The sequence below is a fragment of the Symphalangus syndactylus genome, chromosome 1, assembly GCF_028878055.3.
Source record: "Symphalangus syndactylus isolate Jambi chromosome 1, NHGRI_mSymSyn1-v2.1_pri, whole genome shotgun sequence".
NCBI lineage: Eukaryota > Metazoa > Chordata > Mammalia > Primates > Hylobatidae > Symphalangus > Symphalangus syndactylus.
Window position 1 is genome coordinate 27,261,766 of NC_072423.2, and position 17,083 is coordinate 27,278,848.

The window sequence follows — 17,083 nt, forward strand, 5'->3', positions numbered from 1 at the left end:
CTTACAAACAGAACCATCAGACACAGGGAGAGGAGTGAAATTAAAAGTGAAAAAACTAGAGCTTACGGCTTCTGATAGTGGAGAATAAGCTCCTACTGGATCAACCCTCCTGCAAATAACAACCATAAACTATGAACAAAATACAAAGAAACAATTGCCTGAAAGCACTGGAAGCAGCCAAAAGCAGGTCCACACTGGAGAGAAATGAAACCTGAACTGGGAAGAAGGAAAAAGCACTGGCGAGTTTTCCTTTGCTTACAGGTTTCATCTGCAGGCAGACCCCACTTGAAGCCAAGTAAGACAGCTAAAACTCAGATAGAAAACCTGCAGCCTTAATGTATTGAAGAACCAGCAGAGTTTGGGGTGCCCACAGCACTGCAAAATGAAAGAGTGAATCCTAGAAAGGAGAGAGCTATAGGAGGGGGATTTTAAATTCTGTGTATAAAGTCTCTTCAAGATCCTGGCTAATCCCTGAACTATGCATAGATCAGGCATACTCTGAGCAGCCCAGTGAAGGCTAAACAAACTGAACTAAGAATTCTGTTACTGCCCACTTAGGAGAAACAGAGTTTTGAGTTTGAATCCAGCCACATTTGCTGACTATGAAACAAACAAACAAATGAAAATAATCTTCAGAAAAACATAACAGAACTCAGCAAAGTAAGTAGAAGGATGGAAACACTAGAGAGTACAAACCAATGAAATAGGAAACAGACAAACAATAGAAAAAATTAAGAAGTCCAAAAGTTGGTTGTTTAAAATATCAACAAACTTGACAGACACCTAGCTGAATTGCTTAAGAAACAAGTAAGAGTACACAAATGACCAATGTCAACATTGAAAGAGGGGATACACTACAAATCCTACAGATATTCAAGGATAAGGGAATATTATGGAGAACTTTATGCTAATAAACTTGACAAGTACTTAGGTGAACTCAACAAATTCCTTGAAAAAAATGCACCTCACAGATACTGATGCAAGATATATAGAATAACCCTATGTGTTAAAAAAATAGAAATAATTATTAAAACCCTTCTCACAAAGAATACACCAAGCTTAGATGGCCTCACTGGTGTCTTTTATCAAATATTTAAGGGAAAATAGCACAATCTTCCCCAAACTGTTTCAGAAAGAGGAAGAAGAAATTCTTCTCCAGTCATTTTATAAGGCAAATATAATCATGATGCCAAAACCTGACAAAAACATTATTTTAAAAAAAGAAAATTGCAGGCCAATATCTCTGTTGAATTTAAATTTTTAAAACTCTTGACAACTAATAGAAAATAAAATCCAGGCCGGATGTGGTGGCTTACCACTGTAATCTCAGCACTTTGGGAGGCCGAGGTGGGCAAATCATTTGAGATCAGGAGTTCGAGACCAGCCTGGCCAACATGGTGAAACTCCATGTCTACTAAAAATACAAAAAATTTACCTGGGTGTGGTGGCGTACACTTGTGGTCCCAGCTACTTGGGAGGCTGAGGCATAAGAATCACTTGAACCCAGGAGGAGGAGGTTGCAGTGAGCTGAGATCGCGCCACTGCACTCCAGCCTGGGTGATAGAGGGAGACTCTGTCTCAAAAAAAAAAAAAAAAAAAAAAAAGAAATGAAAAAAAGAAAATCCAGCAATACAGAAAAAGGATAATATATCATGAACAAATAAGGTTTATCTTACAAATTCAAGGTTGATTTAATTTAACATTCAAAACTCAATAAATATAATTCACCATATTAACACAATAAAAAGAGAAACCCCATATAATCATTTATGTCAATAGAGAAGGCATTTATCAAAATCCAACACCCACTGTTGATTTAAAACTCCCAGCAAACTAAGATTAGAATAAAACTTTATCAACTCAATAAAGAGCATCTTTGAAAAACCAACAGCTAACATCCTTGATGGTAAAACATTAAATAATTTCCTCTAGAAATGGAAACAAGACAAAGAAATTTAGTCTTGTTATTTCTTTTCAACAATGTACCAAGGCCCTGGCCAGTGCAATAAGGGAGAAAAAAAGGAAGAAAAGAAAAGATGGGAAAGAAAGATGTGAAACTATCTCTATTCACAGATGACATGATTACTAATACAGAAAATTACAAGGAATTTATAAAACAACCACCAGAACTAATAAGTTAATTTAGTAAGGTTGCAGGAAACAGTGTCAGTATATAATGATCAACTGCATTTTTTATACTAGCTGCAAACAATTCAAAAATGGAATTAAAACAATTTTATTTCCAATAGCATTAGGAAACATAAAGTTGTTAGTAATAAATGTAGCAAAAGACGTAGAAGGCCTGTACACTGAAAATTGCAACACATTCCTGATAGAATTCAAGAATACTTAAATAAATGTTTATGGATCAGAAGATTCAATATTGTCATGCTATCGATAAACAGCAAATTGATCTATAGAGTCAGTGCAGTCTCAATCATAATCCTATCATGTAGAAAAAGATGAGCTGTTTCAAAAATATAACTAGAAAGGCAAGTGTAGTAGGATATACAGAGCCATCTTGAAAAAGAAAAGCAAGTTTGGAGGATTTACTCCACTTGCTTAAGGCTGTACTATAAAGCTACAGTAACCATGACAGGGTGGTATTGGTACCAGTTGATACTGGTACTGATCGATACTGGTACCAGAAATAGACCCATACTTACATGTCAACTGATTTTTCTAAATTTTTATTTGGAAATAATGATAGATTCACAGGTAATTGCAAAGATAGTACAGAAAGGGTCCCATGTACCCTTCTCCCAGCTTCTGCCAATGGTTCCATCTTATATAATTACAGTGCAATATCAAAACCAGAAAATTGACAGTGGTATAATGGGTGTGTATAGTTCTGTGCCATTTTATCACATCTGTAGATTCATACACCCATTGCAATCAAGATACAGATCTGTTTCATCATCACAAAGATCTCTCTGATTCAACTCCTTTATAGTCACATCTGTCCTCCCTCTTCCCACTCCCAAGCCCTAGAAACCACTAACCTCCATCTCTTGGCCAACTGATTTTTGACAAAGATACCAATGCAATCCTATGAAGGAATGGAAAGTCTTTTTCTTAATGTGCTGAAACATGGCAAACCTGCACCCTTATCTCATACCATATCTAGAAACTTAATTCAATGTGGATCACAGACCTAAGCATAAAACTAAAACTGTGAAGCTTCTAGAACAAAGCACAGAAGAAAATTTTTGTAATCTTGGAATAAGGAGAGCTTTTCTAGAGAACAGAAAAATTTAAAAATTGATAAATTAGGCCTTATCAAAATTTAAAACTCCTGTTCATCAGAGGTTATCATTAAGAAAATAAATAGCCAAGTTACAGACTGGGAGAAAATATTTGCAAAATTTATATCTGACAAAGGACTGAGATCTTTGATATATATATTTTTAAACCCTTACAACTCAATAATAAAAAATTAAAACTAATTTTTGAAGGGCAGAAAATATGAGCAAACACTTAGCAAAGTAAAGTATGCAAATGGACAAGCATATAAAAAAGTGCTCAGTGTAATCGTCGGGGAAATGAAAATGAAAACTAACCACAGACTTGCTAGAATGTTAAAATTTAAAAGACTGACAACAACAAGTTTTGGTGAGAATATGGAACAATCAGGATTCTTGTATATATTACATATTGTTAGGGAAAGTTCTGGCAGTTTCATCTAAAACAAACACACTAGGCTAGAATCCTTAAAAAAAAAATTGAGCTCTAGCTAATTAAGTGTATACTGAAGTATCTGGAAGTGAGATGCACTGAAGTCTGCAACTTACTTTTAAAAGTACACAAAAAAATAAGAGATTGTTGAGTAGTTAGAGAGATAAACAGGTGTCATAGAACAATATAGAAAAAATATTAATTTTAGAGCCTAGATGGTGGGTCCATGGTGTTTATAATCCTTTCAACTTTACTACATGTTTTAAGTTTTTCTTAATAAATGCTTTATATTTTATGATTAAATGATGAAGCTGAAATGAATAAACTTCTCCACTTGTCAACAGCTCTAGTGAAAAAGGTATGATCAGAAGAGAGATGGAAACAAAAAGATACAATGACATTTGGGATTCTCTATGCATTTTTAAGCTCCCATTTTCTCCTCTGCCCAATAGTTCAGAGAGATATTTGTCTCATATTCTAATATTCATGTTTAGAACTTTCATTTAAGGGTTCAAAGCATTGAGCAATATATAAATATCACTCTCACCAAAAAATTCCAATTTCTATAAGAATTTTATATTTCTTAATGCAATTAAAAATATAACATATAAAATGAAATAAATATACGCTTTGGGAAGCCAAGGTAGGTGGATCACTTGAGGCCAAGAGTTCAAGATCAGCCTGACCAACATGGTGAAACCCCACTTCTACTCAAAATACAAAATCTAGCAGGACATGATGGTGCACACCTGAAATCCCAGCTACTCGCGAGGCTGAAGCACAAGAATCGCTTGAACCTAGGAGGCGAAGGAGCCAAGATCGCACAACTGCATTCCAGCTTGGGTGACAGAGCAAGACACTGTCTCAAAATAAAATAAAATATAGTGACAGTCTAACCAAAAGAATTCTGGAGGGAGAACTTATGTCTTGTTATCCTTATAGGCATTTACAAGACTGGTGCTCCCAAGCGTTCAAGTGTCAAGTAGCATGTTTTTTGTGGACTTTCAGATCCAGCACCGTGCTAAACCCAGAATGTTCCACTGGTCATGGATGTGGGGCTCCTGGAGACTTCTGTGTTTCTCTTCCCCTTCCTCTTGTTTATGTCTGTGGCCAGTCCATGTTTTTATTAAAATGACTATCAGCAGGTGTTACATCCACATGTGTGCCCTGAAGATGTTGGAGAAATAAAATGTATTCCCTAAAAAATACCACTAGTATTTTCTAGTAAATCACTAGAAAACCTCAACAAGAAATTTCTACCCCAAGACTGTAATGTGGCTCTTTGAAGAAATAACAATTTTAAAAGAAAGAAGAATGTAAACAGACTTTGAGTGTTCACTGCAGTGGAATTCAGAGTCTCCCTATTTTTGTTTTTGTTTAAATTTTTCCCTTTTAATAAATTCTAGCCAGGACATAGTGGCTCATGTCTGTAATCCCAGAACTTTGGGAGGCTGAGGCAGCGGGTTCCCTTGAGCTCAGGAGTTTGAGACCAGCCTAGGCCGTAGCAAGACTTTGTTTCTACTTGAAAATCAAAAAAGTTATCTGAGCGTGATGGTGCCTGCCTGTAATCTCAGCTACTCAGGTGGCTAAGGTGGGAGGATTGCTTGAGCCCAGGAGAGAGGCTGCAGTGAGCTATAATCTGTGATTGCACCACGGCATTCTAGCCTGGGTGACAAAATAGATCCTGTCTCAAAAGGAAAAAAAGAAAGAGAAAGAAAGAAGAAAGAAAGGAAAGAAAGAAGGAAGGAAAGAAAGAAAAAAGAAGAAAGAAAGAAAGAAAGAAAGAAAGAAAGAAAGAAAGAAAGAAAAGAAAAAGAAGAAAGAAGAAAAAGAAACATTTTATTAATTTTTTTAATTGTAGTAAAATATACACAATATAAAATTTACCATCTTCACAATTTTTAAGTGTACATTTCATTGGCATTAAGTATATTCACATTGCTGTGCAACCATCACCATAATCCATTTCCAGAACTTTACCTTCGCAAACTGAAACTCTATACCCATTAAACAGTAACTCCCCACTACCCTCTCACCCTGGTCCCTGGCAACCATCTTTCTACTTTCTGTCTCTATAAATTTGATTACTCTAGGTACCTCACATGAGTGGAATCATATAGTATTTGTTTTTTTGTAACTGGCTTATTTCACTTAGCACAATGGCTTCAGGATTTATCCGTGTTGTAGCATGTGTCAGAATTTCCTTCTTCTTTAAGCCTGAATAGTGCTCTACTGTATGTTTTGCTTATCCATGTATCTGCTGATGGACTGTTGGGTTGCTTTTGCCTATTAAGAGTAAAGCTGCTATGAACGTGGGTATACAAATATCTGTCCAAGTTCCTGCTTTCAATTATTTTCACTCAGAAGTGAAATTCCTGGACCATAATAACCTTTGCTTGTCTGCATTAGAAAGAGCAGTTTTGAGAGCTGCAAAAATTATGCTTGGAGAATGTAATAAATTTTGAAATCATACAAATTAAATTCAGATTTAGAAACCTTGTGGTTTTTTGCCTTTTAAAATATATTTTTTGTTATGGAAAAATTTCAAACCTAACCAAAAGTAGAAAGACTAGTATAAAAAATTTACTTGTGCTGAAGTTTAGCTCCTTTACCCACCTCTAAAATGTAGCTAGCCCTTGAAAACAATATATTTTTACAACTCCGTTTATATGCTAAAGACATCATTCTTAGATGGCATCTAATTTCTGGAGTTAAAGAAAGATATCATGTATGTACAAAATGATGTTTACTTATTTTCTTAACTCATTTCAGAAACCCTTGAAGATTTCCAAGTTGTGTTTTTTTAAAGATCATTCACTTAACTGACAATGCACACACCCTGCAGTAAGCACCGTAAACTCCCAACACTTGAATGAAGACACTTCTGGGGAGCATCTTGTAAACCCTACTGAAAGCATCTGGTGGCTAAAAGGGGCTAATTCGATTCATCAGAACACATAGGATCAGCATTTTTAGGGCTTAAGGGGTCAAAGGAGAAAGCACAATAAAAATCAACAAACAAATGTTCATAAAATCACAGTGAACTGTAAAAGTAAACTAAACAGTAGAGTTGCTGGAGTCGCCTTGGGGGAAAAAAATGACATTCCCTAGAGTGGTGTGGGTTCTGAGCAAGATGGCAATGGCATTGCATGGGAACCCCTGTCTCCTCATTTAATGAACGCTCACATCAAAGGCGGTGGAGGAAACCCCAGCCAGCGCTGATGCTAACAAGACTGGAGTGGACTGAAATGCCTTTTGAAAGTGATCAAATGATTTCTGTGGACTACTTGGGAAGGAAAGCTAAGCAGTTTGACATTTTCCAAACACATGGGAAATAATTAATATTTTAGAAAAACTCCAGATGACTGAGTATAAGAATGTGAAAAAATGTATGCTTGTGCCAATTAATAGCTGTGTGAAGTCAGACAAGTTGCTTAACTGCTTCCTTATGTGAAAAATACAGTTCCTTGTAGTTATTCATTGACTCAACCACCACTGTGTGCAACATATGTTCTGGGTGCTGGAGATCCAAGAAGTAAGGTCCCTATTCTCACGTAGCTAAGATTCCAATGAGGGGAGGCGGATAGTAAAATAAAGAAGATAGGTTTGGAGAGTAGTAGGTGCTATTAAAAAAATGGGATTATAAGAGGTCACGCAAATATTTGAGGGATGGGAAGGGCAAAGGCCTTGAGGCAGAAAGGAGCTTGGAGGATTTCAAGAAGAGGAAAGAGGCCAAGGGGGGTGCAGCTCAGTGAGCAAGTTGGTAAGGATAGGAAAAGAGTCGGAAGTGTTAAATCAGGAGATGTGAGAAGTGGAAAAACAGCAAGTCTTCTAGAGCAGTGCAAGGAGTTTGGATTTTATCCTGTTACAGTGAGCCTTTGGATAAATTTTATGCAGGGAGTGGCATGATCTGATTTATATTTTTCAACAGTTATCTGGCTGCTGCGTGGAAAGTGGAGAGAAGGGAGCTAAGAGTAGCAGAAAGGAGACCAGTTAGAAGGCTAATTCAATCCTCTGTCCAAGCAAGATAAGATGGTGGCCTGCACGGTGGTGGAGAAGCAGAGCCAAAGGAACTCAGGCATACATTGAATATGGAGACTTCAGGAAAGAAGGGTTATAATAATATTGACCTCTGAAATGAAATGAGATGGCACATGCCAAGTTAACTCATGGTATCCAGCTCAGTAATGTTACTGAGATGAACATGGCATTGACAATGACTAAGGCCAGGAACAGGAGAAAGGGGGAGAAGGAAAAGGAGACTGTGGCTTGCCCTTTCCTGTAGGACCATGAACTATCTGATTTGCCTTTAGGGCAGCAAAAGCTTGACAAAGTCTACAAAATAGGCAAGCTTTATACTAAATTTCAGAATGTAGAATATTGGAATGTTCTTTTGCCTTATGCTTTTTCTGTACCTGTTGAGATGATCGTGTGATTTTTGTCCTTCATTCTGTTAATGTGGCATGTCATATTAGTGATTTGATTTACTGTTGAACCAATCTTGCATCCCAGGGATAAACCCTACTTGATCGTGGTGAATGATCTTTTTAATGTGCTGTTAAATTGGGTTTACTGAGGATTTTTTCATCTATGTTCATCAGGGATATTGACTTATAATTATCTTTTTTTATACTGTCCTGATTTGGCTTTGGTATAAGAGTAATGCTAGCCTTTTAAAATTAATTTGGAAGGTTCCTTTATCTTCATTTTTTTTTTTTTTTGGAAGAATTTCAGAAGGGTGGCGTTAAAGTTCCCATGATGCTATCTGGTCCTGGATTTTTGGTTGTTGTTGTTGTTGTTGGGAGGTTTTAAGTTACTGATTTCATCTCCTTGTTGATCTATCCAGATTTTCAATTTCTTCATGATTCAGTCTGGGTAAATTGTATGTTTCTGGGAGTTTTTTTCTTCTAGGTTATCTTAGAATAACACAAATTCATGGCAGTCTCTTATGAGCCTTTTTATTTCCTTGATATCAATTGTAATGTCTCCCCTTTTATTTATAATTGGATCCTCTTTCTTTTATTCCTTGGTTAGTCTAGTTAAAAAATTGTCAATTTTGTTTTTTTAGAAAAACAACCTTTAGTTTTGTTAATCTTTTCTATTGTATTTCTAGTGTCTATTTCATTTATTTCTGCTCTAATCTTTATTATGAAAACTCTAAGCAAATTAGACATGGAAGAATGTACCTCAACATAATAAGTTCATACATGACAAGCCCACAGATAACACAACTCTCAACTGTGTTCCCCTATGATCCAGAGCAAGACAAGGGTGCACACGTCCACCACATCTATTCAGCATAGTATTGGAAGTCCTTGCCAGAGCAATTAGGCAAAAAACAAACAAATGTGCCGGGTGCAGTGGCTCACGGCTGTAATCCCAGCACTTTGGGAGGCTGAGGCAGGCAGATCACCCTGAGGTCGGGAGTTTGAGATCAGCCTGACCAACATGGAAAAACCTCGTCTCTACTAAAAATACAAAAAATTAGCAGTGGCGGTGGCCTGTAATTTCAGCTACTTGGGAGGCTGAGGCAGGAAAATCGCTTGAATCTGGAAGGCGGAGGTTGCAGTGAGCTGAGATAGCACCATTGCACTCCAGCCTGGGCAACAAGAGCAAAACTCTGTCTCAAAACAAAAACAAAAAACAAACAAACAAACAAAAAACGCAAATGAATAAATGACATCCAAATTGGACAGAAGAAGTTAAATTGTCTCTGTTTGCAGATAACATGATCTTATAAGTAGAAAACTCTAAAGACTCTACCAAAAAATAGTCAGAACTAATAAACAAATTCAGTAAGGTTTCAAGATACAAAATAACACACAAAAAAACAGTTGTATTTCTATACTGTAACAAAAAAACTAGTCAAAAAGGAATTAAGAAAAAAATCCTGTTTACAATGGCATCAAAAAGAATAAAATACTTAGGAATAAATTTAACCAAGGAGGTGAAAGATCTGTATGCTGAAAACTATAAGACATTAATGAAAAAAATTAAACAAAACACAAATACATAGATATCCTGTGTTCATGAATTAGAAGAATTAATATTATTAACACTTCCACACTACTCAAAGTGGTCTACAGATTCAGTGCAATTCCCATCAAAATTCCAATGGCATTTTTCACAGAAATAGAAAAAAAAATCCTGTGGTAATCATTTCCCAATGTGTATGTACACATCAAATCATCACATTGTACACTTTGAATATATACAATTTTTATTTGTCAATTATACCTCAATAGAGCTGGAAAAAATAATACTTTTAATAAAACAATATTGGAATAATTTAACTGAGGCTTTACAGTGTGTTCACAAGCTTCATCAAAATTTAATAAAGTGTGATGTGCAAAGAACACTGGTGGAGAGATCTGGCCGTATCTGTGAGATGAAAAAAGTTCATCCGACCTCAACACTCACCAAAAATCAACTACACCTTTTCTTGGGCACCTCAAGGAAGACAAGACTTTCCCAGAGATTGGTAGGGAAGCATAATAAAACAGACCAGCTTTTTAACAAATACAGCAGGGGGCCTATCATGAAGGTAAGGAAGACAGCAAATAAGGGAAGGGAACGGTACTCATTTGCTGGAGTTGCCATAACAAAGTATCACAGACTGGGGGCCTTAAACAGCAGAAACCGATTGTCTCCCATACTGGAGGCTGCAAGTCTGAGATCGAGCTGTCTGCAGGGTTGGTTTCCTCCAAGGTCTGCGAGGGAGAATCTGTTCCACGCCTCTCCCCAAGCTTCTGGTCACTGCTGGCAGTCTTTGGTGTTCCTAGGCTTGTAGAAGCAACACCCTGATGTCTGCCTTCATCTGGGTGTGAGTCTGTGTCCAAATTTCCCTTTCTTTTTAAAGGCACCGGTCATTTTGGATTAGGGCCCATCTACTTCTTTATGACCTCATTGTAACATAACTAATTACTATCTGCAACAACCCTATTTCCAAGTAAGGTCACATTCTGAGGTGCTGGGGGCTAGAACTTCAACATATAAATTTTCAGGGGCACCTAGTCAACACAAAACAGGAACTAAGAGTCTCAAGAGCTCACTGTGCACTGGACACTGCTAGAAATTCCCCAAGACCCTGTAGAGTGGAGCAGTTTGGGGAAAGCTTGTTCTATAGCCGACTTGCAGTGTAGTTCCCTAAACGTATGCACGCAGATGCGCACACACACACATGCAATACATACTCTATCTTCTCTAACAATACCTCGGCTTAGTTTACTAGAACACACATATTTTTTTATCTGTGGAGGATGGCATGGTAATTAAAGGTGTGAGGAAGAAATGGAACTGAGTAAGAAACATGAAAAGGAGACAAAGTTGAAGTGCTGAGCAGCCAAGATGGGGAAGGGATAATTCAAGTGTGAATGATTCAACATTGATGCTAATGCATTTTCAAAGCAAACATATGGCATTTAGAGACAATCTGATGTTTGTGGTTCTCTGTGCACCTCTTACTAGCTTAAGGTAATCAAGAGTTGATTGTGTTCTAGCCTTCTGTTAGTCATCTTGCTAATCATAAAGTGTTCTACAAACTCTAGACAGAACAAACGACCCAATTAAAAAATGGGCAAAGGACTTGAGTAGGTGTGTCTCTCAAGAAGATATGCAAATGGACAATAAACAAATGCAGAAAGTCATGATATAACTAATCATTAGGGAAATGCAAACCAAAACCAATGAGATACCAGTTTACACCTATTAGGATGGTTATTATTTTTTTAATAGCAGAAAATAACAAGCAATGACAAGAATTGGCAAGGATTCACAATCTACCGTGTGTGTGGCTGGTGGAAATGTAAAACGGTGCAGCAGCTGTGGAAAACGGTGTGACAGTTCCGCAAATAATGAAACATAAGATTACCATATGATCCAGCAATTCCACTTCTGGGTATTTACTCAAAGGAATTGAAAGCAGGTCAGGTGCGGTGGTTCACGCCTGTAATCCCAGCACTTTGGGAGGCCGAGGCAGGCGGATCACTTGAGCCCAGCCTGGGTGACAGTGTGAAACCTCGTCTCTACTAAACATACAAAAATTAGCTGGGCATGGTGGCGCACGCCTGTAATCCCAGCTACTCGGGAGGCTGGGGCAGGAGAATCGCTTGAATCTGGCAGGCAGAGGTTGCAGTGAGCCAAGATCACACCACTGTACTCCAGCCTGGGCAACAGAGATTCCGTCTTAAAAAAAAAAAAAATTGAAAGCAGGCACTCAAACAGTTATTTGCACACTAATGTTCATAGCAGCATCATTCACAACAGCTAAGAGGTGAAAGCAACCCAAGTGTCTATCAACCGATTAATGGATAAGAAAAATGTAGTATATACATACACTAGCATATTATTCAGCCTTAAAAAGAAAGAAAATTCTGGCACATACTACAACACAGATAAACCTGAAGACATTATGCTAAATGAAAGAAGCCAGTCACAAAAGAACAAATACTCTATGATCCCACTCACATGAGATACTTAGAGTAGTCAAATTCCTAGAGACAGAAAGTAGAAAGATGGTTGCTGGGGGCTGGGGACCAGGAGTGGTGAGGAGTTTTGATTACTGGATACAAAATTTTAGTTCAGGAAGATTAAAACGTTCTGGGGATGGATGGAGGTGATGATTGCACAGCAATATGAAGGTATTTAATGCCACAGAACCATATACTCAAAAATGATTGAAATGGCACATTTTTAGTTGTGTGTATTTAACCACACATTTCTAAAAAAGGAAGTAGGAGACACAGTCCTGGCCTTTGAATTGTTTCTGCTTGTGAGTAGCTCGTGCTTTGTCAGGAGTTAGCTGCATTCTGGGTTTTTTTTCACTCTCCAAATTAAAACATAAAATGGAATATGTTAAAGCAGGCAGCTTCCATTTGGGGGAATAAGAATGTGTACATTGACTTTGAATTAGAAGAGAAGGAGAGTAACCCAATACATATTTATGGATCTGAACCAGAGTTGTGCTATAATTATTTATCTGAACAGAAAGGAGTCTGGGTGCGGTGGCTCACACCTGTAATCCTAGCACTTTGGGAGGCCGAGGCAGGCAGATCACCTGAGGTCAGGAGTTGGAAACCAGCCTGGCCAAAAAGGTGAAACACCGTCTCTACCAAAAATACAAAACAATTAGCCAGACATGGTGGCACATATCTGTAGTCCCAGCTACTCGGGAGGCTGAGGCAGGAGGATCACTTGAGCCCTATAGAGATGAATGGTGGTTTGCACCAGATTGGAGATGGAGAAAAGTCATCAGAATCTGTTTATATGTTGAAGCTACAGCCAACAGGATTGCCTGACAAACTGGGTGATAGAAAGAGAAATGTATGGCTTAGAGTCTGAGACATATGAGTGAAACAGCCATTTATAGATATGAGGAAGACGGTGGTAGAACAGGTGCAGGAGGGAAGTCCTATTCGGCAACTCTGTTTCTAACACGTACTCAATACACATGCAAATGGAGATGCCTAATAGGCAGTCGATAAACCACAGGAGTCAGAAAGAGTTCCGGAGTAGAGTCAAGGAGAGCATCAAGAAAGTGAGTCTAAATAGGGAGCAGGACCCAGGGATGGGCCGGGCATTCCAGCTTTGAGAGGTCAAGGACAAGAGGAGGAATCCAGGGAGGATACTGCCGAGGAGCAGCCAGTGAGCTAGAAAGAAAACCGGAGGTCGTAGAGAACTGGAAGCCAGATGATTTTCAGTAGAACACTGCCTTGCTGTGAAGAAGACTAGAGCCGGCCAAACCCCGGGTGGGGGTTGGGTCAGGGCTGCTGCAAAATGGGCATCCTTGGATTTGCCTTCTTAGCACTCTAAGAGGATTGATAGGCTTCAAGACCATCATCCCCTCAAGATAAATGTCTTTAGTGCTTCCCCCTAGACACTCTGAATTCAATTAGTTTAATTAGAAAACAAGTAAAGAGGAATTATCTTAATATAGCTTTGCTCCTAACAACTCAAAAAAGTCCATTTATTTGGCAGAAATCCAAGTTCCCTCTTGTTTATATATTCTGAGATAATGATATAAATTTTCATTTCTGAGTAAAAAGGTAGACATCTCTCACCCCATCAATCATGGTTTTGTTTTAGTTTTAATAATAAATAATAATAATAACAAACACTTCCTGATTTCCTCATTTTTAATGAGGTAGGAGCAGTAATACGCTAGTAATGTTTAAACATCATTTAGTTTTTAAGTTGAGAGGGGGACTATCTGATTTTTAGTGTTTGCCAATTGCTATGGTGAAATTACTACCACTATGGCTGATTTCAAGCTACTAAGATGAATCACTGAACTCAGAACTGGGAAGATGCTTAACCATAAGGTCTTACAAGCCGGTAGGGGCTGATTCCAGCACACCAATGCATAGCAATATTAGCTGTTTGCCAAAAATCCCTGCAAATCTATTGCCAAGGGAATTTTTCCTCTTACCGAGAGGCTACTTGAACTTGCATCAGTTGTAAAAGCAAGCTCAGAACCAAGATAATTGGGTTGGTAAATGATGGGGGAGGTGTGTGAAGAGTAACTTCACTGTGTTTGCACAACAAATACATTCCTCCACAATTCACGCACTGACTTTCTCTAACTATAAGCATGGGGCATCTGAGTGTAACAGCCTGAGAGCTCAGCATGGCGCTGCTAATGCCAGAGTGCCCAGTGGACAGCCTGGGAGTCTGGGACCTGGCCTCCAGTCCAAGCCCTAGTACAAACACTCTGTCTCACCTTGGGCTAACTGCTGAATTTCTCTGGGCCCACACATTTTTCACATCTAAAATGTTAAAATGTGGGCTAGAAATAAGAGAACAGAACAGATAATCATCGAAGTTCCTTTTCTACATCTTCAATATATGATCCCCTGAAATAAGAGGAAACTAAGTGGGAGGGCAGTTTTAAGTGATGCTGTTTCCAAAAATATCATAATGGGGAAACGATGGAAATTCCCAAGGAGGAGACTTCTTGCTAATTGCTGGATGGTCTGCAGAGAGCTGTGGTCCCTATTCTTAGGTGAAAGGAAAGCCTTCAAAAAGGGTATTACTGCTGGGAAACAACAGCTCCCAACTGCCCTTCATTTCGTCGTGTGACAAGATGAAATGTTTGCTTCCATATGCCCATCTGAGAGGGCTCTCAATTAAACCCATAATGTCTACATGAGGCCCATCTCTTTGTTGGTTTATGGTCTTTCAGTCATGATTATCTGATGGGGTTATTATTCACTACACTATCCTTATATCAACATTTGCTTCAATCTAGTCTGAAAATACTAGAGAATATACAGATTGTCATAGTAAGAGGTAAACTACTATACTGGAAACGTCTTTATCATATGTGTCAAGGTCATATATTTCTGAAAGTGGCCAAGGATATTCATTGTTAGTTGCCTGCATGTAAAAATGGGGCTCTGGTAGGCACCTCTAAGAACATTTTTCTGATATACCTTGTGGGTTGCTTCAAGTAGCTAATGTTTTATAAATGAGGGAGATCTGGTAGTGAGAGATGAACAAGCATAGTGTATTTTATCTCTGGATGCAATGTCAGTATTAGAAAGAGCTTAACTACTGATATTTTTGCAACCATTGCCAGCAACTCGCCCATGATATGCAATATATAATACAATATAGGGGAGAATTCACAGCATCAAAGGCCAGTGCTGAAAAATATCTTTTAGATACTTAAAAATATATTGTTCACAAACCACTGAGAGTGATTTGAAACTCAGAACAGGGAAAACTCCCTAAACTTCATGAGATAGTCTTGGAAAGCTGAATGGTATACCTTTTTTTTTTTTTTTTTTTAGCAAATCTGTAACCATCTAAAATGACTTAATAAATTATAGGCCATCCATCATATCTTTCTCATCCCCACATCACTCTGAACTATATTATTCCTGTTACTTTTGACTCCCAAATTTTCTTGCTTTAATTTATCTGCTGGTTCTCTTACGGGGACTGGAGAATTAGTGGTGCATGTTAATACACATACTATGTCGGGGGTAGCACATGTGGTGAGCGGAAGGAAGCATTCCTGAGTATAACACCTAGGTTCAGATCCTGGCTCTACTTGAAACCAGCTGTGTGACCTTGGACACGTTACAGAACCTCTCTGTATTTCAGTTTCCTTATCTGTAAAGTAGGGAATAACAACAGTGTCTACTGGCCAGGTGCGGTGGCTCAAGCCTGTAATCCCAGCATTTTTGGAGGCTAAGGCAGGAACATTGCTTGAGCCCAGGAGTTAAAGACCAGCCTGGGCAACATGGCGAAAACCCATCTCTACAAAAAACATACAAAAATTAGCTGGATGTGATGGCCTGCACCTGTAGTCCCAGCTTTGCAGGAAGCTGAGGTGGGAGGATGCTTGAGCCCAAGAAGTTGAGGCTGCAGTGAGCTGTGATCATGCTACTGCACTCCAGCCTGGGCAACAGAGCCAGACTCTGTCTCTAATAATAATAATGATAGCAGCATCTACATCATAGGATTATTGTAAGAACTAAATTGGGTAATTCATGTAAAATAATACTCAAAAGCGTATGGCATATACCCACTGACATATACTTAGTATTCAATAAATAGTAGCTCTTTTATGTATTCTTAACTCTTGACAATTGAATTTGTTGAACTTCAGTGTGCATGTATGATGTGTGTGCGTGTTTAGTGATTATATGAGTTGTGTTTTGCTCTGGCTAAAACTAAGTTGCCTTTCTTGCACATGTATCAGCTAGTGGGAGGAGGAGGTCCTCGAATGTGGCATGACACAGGGAGAGTTATTTCAGGATTAAAATACATCTGCTGTGGGGACAATCTACATGCAGACAATCAAGTTGATTTGATACACTTTATGAATTGATATGTCATAGGCCTTTCCACAGACATTTTCACCCTAATGTAAAACATCGCCAAGAGGTGAAATGACTAGAGGCTGTGGCTGAATGTCCTTAATTCACTGGTATCCCTCTCCTTCTCCGTCCAGTGCACAGGGATATGCATTTCTCCTCCGTGTTGTAGGTGAGACTGTTCATCCAGAATACTTCCAGAAATTGGACCTTCTCCATACAGCCACCATCAAGGAGCCGCTTTATACTACAACTTCCTCATTTTTGGAAATGTGTGTCTCCCAACCATCCCAAGTTTAATGGGGCTTTATCTGTGTCTAAGGTTGGCCGCAGGTGGGGGATAGGAGGAGGGGGTTTTCTTTGATCCATCTAATGAATTAATGAATTAATCAGAGGTGGGGTTCAGAAGCCAGGCTCCTTACTGTTGCTGAAGCAGGGCTGATTATGAGCTAGCCTAACTGCTGGAAAAATGCAGCTTCATGCTAGAAGAATTAGGGACATGGCCCAGTCCATTCATTTTCCCTAATCGAGTTCTTGGGAAATACACACGTAGATTAGCCCCTAACAATGACCCCCGGCTGATTGCT